Genomic DNA, 9385 nt, shown 5'->3' on the forward strand with positions numbered 1-9385 from the left:
AGGCACCGGAAAACTAAGGATATAAACAGCTACAGTGAAAAAAAGACATCCGCAGTTGCGCAGCCGGACAGTTTTTTCTCACGTGCCCTCTTGCTGTGGGTGATGTGCCCCACTGGCCTCCCTTACGGCCACCCGGTAATCCTTTTCCCGATGAGTGAGAGTGAAGCTCATGAGTGGATTTGTGGTTGTGTTCATCAGAACGATGAGTTGTACTTGAAACGTGTTAAGCAATGAGTGGTTCAAATGAGTGATTTGTGTGGCTGTGGTAATGTAGGCGCCTTAAACACCTTACTGGTCTGGGGCTGGTCCATAGAGCACCTCAAAAGAATTGTGTCATAACGGGCAGGAAATGATGCATTTCGGAAAATGCCGGCTGTGTCATCCACCACAGGGCAAGTCTCTTTGTGAACAAGCACAGGTCTTTTTTCATACCTGAGTCATCTAGCACATAAAGATTTTTTTTTAAAGAAAAAAAAAAAAGGTATCTTTCAAAATAGAAAAACAGAATTCGGCGAGCCAGAGTTGCTAAACATATCATAATCAAAGTAACGTACAGCAGTGAGGTGCTTGGCAAATCTCCATCACAAAGATTTCTGAAGAACTATTTTTTTTTTAAGAGCCTGGATCGCATATGGTTGTGTAAAGAACGAAATAAAGGTGATCAAAGTAGATCGGTGAAGCTGACCACAAAAAAAACCCCTGTCACCTTTATACCTATACAATACAGAAGGAAAAATATGAAATGATTCAGAATAGGAAGAAATCAAAGTAGTCATTTTTAGACTAGTAAAGCCATACTTAGCAAATAGAAGGTTGTCAAAGACTTAATCTGCTTCCCATTGGTATTTATACTGGGCTAAAATATTCATTATAGGTCAGAACTGTCAGAAACAGCCTAATCCTTTCTTAGTTTTCTGAGCAGTTAACGGCTAAATGAGCTAAATCAATTTTTGTTGCGTACTTTTTAATGCAGCAATATTTCTCACAAATGTGGCCGCGCAAAATAAATGACGAAGCCTGAGCATAAGAAGCAGATTAATTTTATAGATTACTCATTCATTTATTCATTTCCTGGAAGGAGCTTTGTATTTGATAGCACAAATGCTCATTATGATTTTGTCAATAATATACAACTCAAGGCCGAAAACAAAGTTAAAGAACTTGTCTTATCTTCTGTTTGATTTTTTCTCGCTTTGTGCTTGAGTCTTTTTCCACTGAAATCAGTGTTTTGGTACGTAACGAGTCAGTGGGAGCAGAATCTGATCTTACATGAGCGCATTGTTATGGAACCAATGGGAACAGGAAATTTTATATTGGAGCCAGAAGCATAAATGATGGAAGGAGTTTTTGGAATCAGTTTAGTGGTCTGTGTTCAATGTTCAGCTCTAGAAAATTACTGAACAAAAGAAGTCTTAAAGTGCATCAAGTGGGGTGGTTACGGCGGGTCTGATTTCTGACAGTGATCAGAGCTGCGGTCAGAAAGTGTTTGTAGGGACTGTCAGACTGGGTTGGGGTTTGGGTCTTAAAGTCTACGCCAGGCAACTTCTCAGGAATTTCGCTGAGACGAATGCATCGTCACCTTCTCACAGTTCCTTCAGGGAATATCACTGCGGAATGTGGAAGCCGTGTTCATGTGATAAAACCGATCCCAGCAACAGAGAATGTCAGTCTAATGGGTCTTGATTTGGGTCATCTGATAGTGTCAACTAGTACGTAAAATGTCAAAGCATTTTGAAATGCAAGAGCCTAGGAAAAAAGGAAGAAAGGCTCTTGACTGGGAAATAAACATTGCTTCCAAGATAAGGAAAATGCTTATTATTAAAGGTGTTTCATTCATTGAAATATGGCACAGGAAATTCAAATTATGCCACAAAAGCCTTGCAGTAAATCCATCAAGCACGTGATTTCAAGCTACTTCATGCAGTCATTTTAATTTTGGGTTTAGATAAAAAGCGAGAGAAGTCCCGTTCACGTGTGTATGTATGCAGGGTGTTATTTCTCCATGCATACAGCAATTTTCATCTTGATAGCTATATGTAGGCTCAAAATATTGAGCAGCGCTTTGCCCATTTTCTCCTGCTGTACAGTAATGATGTGATCTAGATGTCTTTCACGTATAGTCCCTTGTAGTGGGAATATCATAGAATCATAGAATAGTTTGGGTTGGAAGGGATCTTAAAGATCATCCAGTTCCAACGCCCTGCCATGGGCAGGGACACCTCCCACTGGATCAGGGTGATCAAAGCCCCATCCAACCTGGCCTTGAACACCTCCAGGGATGGATGGGGCAGCCACAACTTCACTGGGCACGGCCACTCTCATAGTGAAGACATTCTTCCTAATGTCCAGTCTAAATCTGCCCCTCTCCAGTTTATACCCATTCCCCCTCGTCCCATCCCCACAAGCCTTTGGGAACAGCCCCTCTCCAGCTTTCCTGCAGCCCCTTCAGGTACTGGAAGGTCACTGTAAGATCTCCTGTACCTGACGGGTATATATAGAGTATATAGAATTGTGAATATATAGCGAATATAAAGAACGCAGTCTATATATATAGAATATAGTGACTATATAGAATGTAATCCCACAGACATTATGCCTGCAGGTACTGAAGCACTGTCTCTTCCTGTCTCTCATTCTTCCAAGCACATGAAAGCTGCTGCATAGTGTGGGGCAGTTGGGTGCACGTCCTTTGGTGCGAATGCATTCAGAGACACGCCGACTAGTGAATCGCCAGCTCTGCGCATCCTTAGTGACTTCCCAGCTGTCTGCCAGTGCAGTCAGCCTCTTATGTCTTCCTCGGTGTATCTGTTAAATGCGATTTCACCCCTTCTGCTGCGTCCCCATAACTGTTTAAAAATGCCAGGTGTTAACGTTCCAGTACTGACTCATTTGCAAGTACACAGTAATCTCAGAGAAGCAAAATTTTTGGGGTGTAAAATCCCACTTCTACACACAGGAGGTTTTCTGTGATGGTAGTGTATCTTTATGCATGCTGCAGGCTGAAAAAAAACCATTTCATGCATCACCAGCAAGTCAGCTACACTTGGGGACTGGTGAGCCAAGGCACGTGGACATCTCGCACCGCCCGCTTTCAACCTCGGAATATGCCAAACAGTTCTTGGCATTCAGGTTCCACTGGTTGCATTGCCATTCTCTGGGCAGTTGCTTTGTGCAGAGTGATGGGGTTCTCAAAGTGAAAGGTATATTGGCAGCAAGATGAATGACGTATTATTTCCGTGCTACTTTTAAATTTAGATATATGCGCAGTATTTTTAGTGAAAGCATTTAGAAAATATTTGAGTTCAGTGCTGAGTTTCAAATAAGGTGTCAGCTCCAGAAATAAACAGGCCACGAAGCTATGAGATGCTGATGAGATCAGCCTGTTATGTGCTTTCAGAGCCCTTTCTCCGGCATCTCAGCCTTAATCTGTTCAGACATTGATTAGTTGTAAATCTCAGCATTAGTGTCTACCAGTGGTGGAAACTTACATGAACACACGCCCAACGTCTAATTCTTGAGCAAAAAAGAGAATAAAGAATGCTCTCTTTACCTTTATATTTTGCCGGTATCGCTATTCTTTCATCAGCAAACCAGCAACTCATATTAAATATTACATAGTCACCTTTCTCCTCGCTAGGATGGGTCAAGCATTGGACAGACTAAAACACCAAGGAGAAAGCTGGGGTGTCAGTACTGGAGCAGACGTTCAGCCAGGTCAGTATTCTGTCTCCTGTGGTGCCCGTAATGTTCGGGGAGTGGTGTACGATAGTGCAGCCCCATGGCCATCATCTCCTTGGAGCTTCTCCCACTCCGCAGTCATTTTTGAATCGGATTTCCTGACCCACAGGTAGTGGTTTTGCTTTTAGTATGTCCGATTGCTTTCTGAACCAATGTGAACTACAATATCCTGTGGAAAGGAATTCCGTAGCTCGGTTATACATAGAGAGAGGAACCACCTTCTTCTGTTTGCCTTGAACTTGCCACCTGCTAGTTTTATTTCCCACAGTTTGTGAACTGGGAGACAAGGCAACAGCCATTCCCTTTTAAATGGCTGAAGGACAACTATGACAATAAATTGTTATCTTCGTTATAACCCTCCTCAGCCTTCTCTTTTCCAGACTTAGAAATTGTAATCTACGTAGTTTCTCTAAATATGGAATATGTTCCAGGCTTTTCATCATCCTGCACCTCTTGTTTTACTTTATTCCTTTTCTGAGATGTAAATGATGACCAGAACTACCAGAAATATTCAGGATGTGGAGACAGCACAGGTTCATATTAAGGGTCTGAGATTTTCTTTCCACTGGCAAAGTTACATGGTTTTTAGTACTAGTGGAACCAGGCAAGTAAGAGTGCACATAACTGACATTAATAGATACTATGATCTCTTGGCAACAACAAAAGTGAACTTGCGTTGCTCGGACACATAATTTTAGGTATAAATACACACACACACACACACTCTCAAATATTTAATGAATTCAGCAGAACTGCACAAAGGGCATTGTGTCAGGAGAACAAGCCAGACACATCCCACAGGACGTCTGTCCCAGAGTGGGAGATGCTGCTGGTGTAGAAATGTTCTTAACTACATTGGCCTCTGCGACCAGGCTCGAGTCAAATTCCGCAAGGGAGAATTTCCCCTCTCGCTGTGAAAGAAATGCAGTTGTAGTGTCATTGTTAGACGTGCCTTTCACTTTCTTTACGTTGGAGCAAGTTTTGTGGGAAGAGGCATTATCTTACGTTTCTCTGAGTGTATCAGCTGATCTAATAAATGTTTTAGTTTATGATCACATTCTGACTCAGCCCTCAAACCTCCTTCTCTGAGAGGGCAGTTGCCGGCGGAGGTCACCGGCGATGTAGCCGCATTGAGGGGTTGACTTTCACTGGATGTTATTGGCCTGAGCTGGAAGGACAGACAAATATTTCTAAACGCACCAGTCCAGCACTGACTTTTGGTGTTCGAATCCTTTTGAAATGAAAGGATTGATTTTATCAAGCCTTTATTATTTCTCAGCAGAGTTTGCTCTTAAAATATAGACTAAAGAAATAGCAGAATTAGGTTAACTTCTTAAAATTACCAATATTTTCCCACATGCCTTTAATTCAGTTAATGCTAATTAATACATATTCAATATTCTCTTAGTCCTGAAAGCACGGTGTAAAGAAACAGAAAACTAATAACTAGAGTTTGTGTTTAAAGGGACATTTTTATGTCGCCAAAGCCATGGAGCAGTAGGGGAATATATGGGGCTTGTTCTGTTGATTGAAGTAATCTAGTTTTTAAATGTGTTCTATCTGGCCCTTGTTCTAGGAATCCCGATAAAGAGAGGCATTTTCCACTTGAAAATGCTAATCTGAATTTTAGGTATTTTTCTGATCTGAGTTTTTAAATTAACATCTCATGGTGATCACATAGGCTTCTTAGTCTATGTAACTCTTGTTTCCTTAGCATATGGGTTCGAATGATCCTTTGGGCTCATTGTCATTCTCCACTGCACTTAAATGAAGACATCTGAAAAGATGATTTAAGCTTTTGAATGAGGAAGAAAAAAATTCTCATCCTTGCTTAGCTACAAGGATGAGAAAAAGAAAGCCACAGTTGTTTTCTTTGCTGTCTTGTTGTGAGACTGACAGAACCCTTTAGGATTGATCAAGATGTGAAGTCACTATTAATCTACTGCACAAATTCATCGAAGGGGGCTCCTCCCAGACCGTGCTATGATTTGTTAGGAAATTATTCATATATCATTATTCCTATATAGTGATTATTGATATATGTAAAGGCCAAATCTTTGTTATCCCACTCGTGTGAACGCCTCAGTTTATTTGGTTCTTCTTTCCATCACTGTAACCTCTTTGTGAAGGTGCAGAAAATACCGTCACTTTCGGAGTTTCAGGCAAATGTCTGAAGTAGTGGTTGTCAGGGTCATTTCAAAAAGCATGTTTTTCATGATTTCTGAAACAGCTCAGAAGTGCAGAGGATGAACATGCAGGCAAGTTAGCTTCCTCTCTATCTTTCTGCAGATAATTGTCACGTTTTATCTCGACTTAGCACAAAAAAAGTGCCTAAAAGACTGTATTGAGGTACTCAAATGCATGAAAACGTTCATAAATTATCTGTCTAACAGTTACAGTGCAGCTTCAAAGTTGTGACAACTTGGAAAAACCAGCCTGACAAGCATGCTCACTTTCGCTGTTTTTCTAAAACTCCTTGAGCATATAAGGAAAATTTAAAGTGAAAAAAAAAAAAAGCAACTGAAGCACAAACACTTTTTGTTCCCAGCACAGAAATTCCATCTGACTCCCTGACTGGGGTCCTCATTTTTGTCTCTGACTGGTGTGTCAAATCAAACTGTGTTATTGCCCAGTGTAAATGAATAAACATTGCCAGTATCGTCCTGTCACTAACAGGCGAGCAGCGGGGAGTTTGTAAGCTTTTCCAAGTGGACATCCTAGAGGATACACTGTCTCTGGTGAACTACTGCTCTGCCTGAAGCTAAAAGCTTTCTGCCTTGGGCCAGTAATGTTTTGCTTTACCAAAATTCCTATTTATTTATATTAAGGAAGAAAGAAAGAAGTTCTTATCTAGAGTAGAATTATCATAGGAGAGAAAAAAAGGCAAGGGTTAAGTAAGCCTTAATATTCAGAACAAAGACAATAAAGAGTTTAGATATAGGTGTAACTACTGTACCATGCAAATAAAACTGAGTTCTCATATACCTGGATAAAAAGAATGAGAAGAATACTTACATTGCTCTAAGATTAGGCTGCTCTTACTAAAGATGTTTTTCAGGCTTTCAGCTTAAACACAAATGGTTTAGGAACACCTTCCAGATGTGCGTGCTGTTTAACCTGCATTCGTAGATGCAATTTTCAGTCTCGCTAGACCACGCTTGTCTTGCAGATGATATTTTTAAGCGATGAGCACGCCGTATTTACAAATACATCTGATCCCTTCCTCCTCAAGAGGGCAAAAATCACTGTACGGCAAAACACACCGGCTAATTCTGGAGATACTGAACTTCCACAACTGGTGCAACAGCCACATTACTTGCTTGGTAAAAACTGGTTGTTGGGGGGGAATTCACTCACCTCAGAGCAGAATCGGTGCCCGTCGGGGGGACAGGGAATGCAGAGGGCCGTCCAAGCTGTTTCGTAGTCCGTAGCACCCCAGTCCGTGGACAATTTCCCAAGCCAGAAGAGCCATTCACATTCCCTCTGCCTTTCCAGCCTCATTCACTGCTCTCAGGGCTCAGCTAGCTGCACTGACTCACAGAAATTCAGCTCCCTCTGGGTCCTAGTGCTGTAAACGTGTGGGAGCTGCACGGACTCGTAGGAATTCAGCCGTTGGCTCGGTGCCTGGTCGATGCAGTGATGCACAGATGTGCAGTGAAAGTTTCAAAGCGTGCACTGGCGGTATGACTGTGCATGCATAATACCGAGAAAATCCGCCGGCTTCCTGGTTTCACTGTCAAGAATTGAAACCCTCTTTAAGGGGACGTTTTGTCGTCAGCCTTTCTACTTCGCAGCTTAATCCTTGGGCTCAATTTAAAGCTGAGAAGCTCTCAGAAAGAAACACTGAGCTCCGCGATGAATGAGCGCTTTGGAAAATCATCCTTAGAGCCCTTTATTCGTGTCGTGAGGCTATAAACAAACCCGTAGGAACGCTAATAGTTAACTGGTTAAGCGGTGGACTGGGTTCCCTGCAAAAACTGTGCAGTCCCCTTTATCAGCTGTTTGGAACAGGGGTCAGCCAAACGCTGATCTAGAGTAGCAGAGAAATATTTGACCCTGACTTGGGGCAGAGGAAAGGATTATATAAGAACCCTTCCAGCCATAATATTCCGTGTTGAACATGCTTACCTTAAGCATCAAAGAGATATGGAAATGTTCTCCGTTCTGTTTAGGGGGGGGCAGGGAGGGATTAAGTACTTTCCACGGAAACAGCAATGTGTTTTAAGCCCTGATAAATATAGGAAAGAAATGCAAAAGTGAATAACTTCATAAGATACCCCCCCAAAAAAAAAATAAAAATAAAGCAAATTGGCTAAAAGCTCTACTCAAAAAAAAAAAAATGAGTAACTATGAAGCAGCCCTTAGATTTGCATTCTGGCACAGTGGAACCTTTGTGATTACACAGCTGCAAGGAAAAAAAAAATTTAAAATTTAAAAATTTTCCATTGAAAAGCAGACCGCTGCGTGTTATCTGCGTGGAAATAATCAAACGTGTTTCGATTCCATCCAGAAGAGGGCAGCCATCTGGAGAGACATCTCCTTAAAGTCCTTCAGGGAAGGCAAAGATGTGTGGAAGGTGCTGCGTAAAGGCATTCAGCAAGAGGTAACTCAGCTTTGAGATAATATTGTTTCTTGTTTGCCACATGGATATGCTGCTTTCTCAACCTGAAGCAAGCATATCTTCGTTTTTTATTAAAACTAGTAGACAAACCTTAAATTTCTTTTCCACGGTGCCAAAGATAACAGTGCTTCAGCGCTAAACTGTTTCTTGGAAGTGGTGCGTATTTCAAATTGCCTGAAATATCGTTAAGGAAATTACAGCACAAAATACTTAATGGAAGCGCTAAAATTACCTTCCAAATTTGCCGGGATTATGCAGATTGCTTTGTTTTTCTAAAAGGAAAATGCTTTCCACATACGATAGCAGTCAGAGGCCGAAGTATGATGTCTTCATTTACACAGCCAGCCAGCAGAGTTTCTGGAAGTTTCGCCTGTTAAATTTGACCTCAGGATTTGGCCTTAGCTTCATATTTCACTGCCGAAATGCCGCGCTATTCTTGTGTTGAGCGTTTGTCTCGCTTCATTAGAATATCCTCAGATTAGGACTTTGTGCTGGAAAATTTGAGAGAGCATTATCGCCTATTGTGACTGTAGAAAGCAGCTTCAAAGCTGAGATATAAAAAGATGCGCTCTTTCTTTTTTCTTTACTGAAAAGTTAGAGCAGGGTTGTGTTTAGCATCTCTACAATTGACTTTTTGGGGGAAAAACTGCCTGTGTCTTCTTAAAACTGTGGTCGCAAAAGCTTGTTTGGACACTGATCAATAGTAAATTGTGTCTGTACTTAATCTGTATCACAAACAGATTTTCTGTCTTGAAGAAATCCTCCTCTTGTGCCTCATTCTTGTACCTGGTGAGTTTAAAGTAGTGGGCTGATAAGAGCAAGGAAGCAAGACAGCTGTGACAATCACTGGGAAAAAGCACTATTGTATTCTCCCGTGTAACCCAAACTAACGCTGCTTCTGGATTTGCATCCATTTACTTCTCTGCCTCTGCTACGATGATTTCAAGTCTCCCGTGATCTCTTGTATGAGATGGTTGGGCTTTTCTCTTTAGAAGCGACTCTCGTCAAGATAAAATGCTGTCCAAA

At 41.5% G+C, this 9385-nt stretch overlaps 1 protein-coding gene across 3 annotated transcripts in view; it reads right to left on the reverse strand.

Moving 5' to 3' along the window:
* The window catches only part of NGF (nerve growth factor), a 31071-nt gene extending 23391 nt beyond the window's left edge, over positions 1-7680 (reverse strand). The window contains exon 1 of one of the 3 annotated variants that reach the window (XM_054087611.1): positions 7096-7680. The gene's annotated coding sequence lies outside the window, so the exon portion shown is untranslated. Of the gene's footprint in view, positions 1-6753; positions 7053-7095 lie in introns of those variants that run through there. The other 2 variants (XM_009569776.2, XM_054087610.1) reach the window with 2 other exon arrangements.
* Between the last annotated feature and the right edge of the window lie 1705 nt (positions 7681-9385).

The sequence above is a fragment of the Cuculus canorus genome, chromosome 24 (assembly GCF_017976375.1).
Source record: "Cuculus canorus isolate bCucCan1 chromosome 24, bCucCan1.pri, whole genome shotgun sequence".
NCBI lineage: Eukaryota > Metazoa > Chordata > Aves > Cuculiformes > Cuculidae > Cuculus > Cuculus canorus.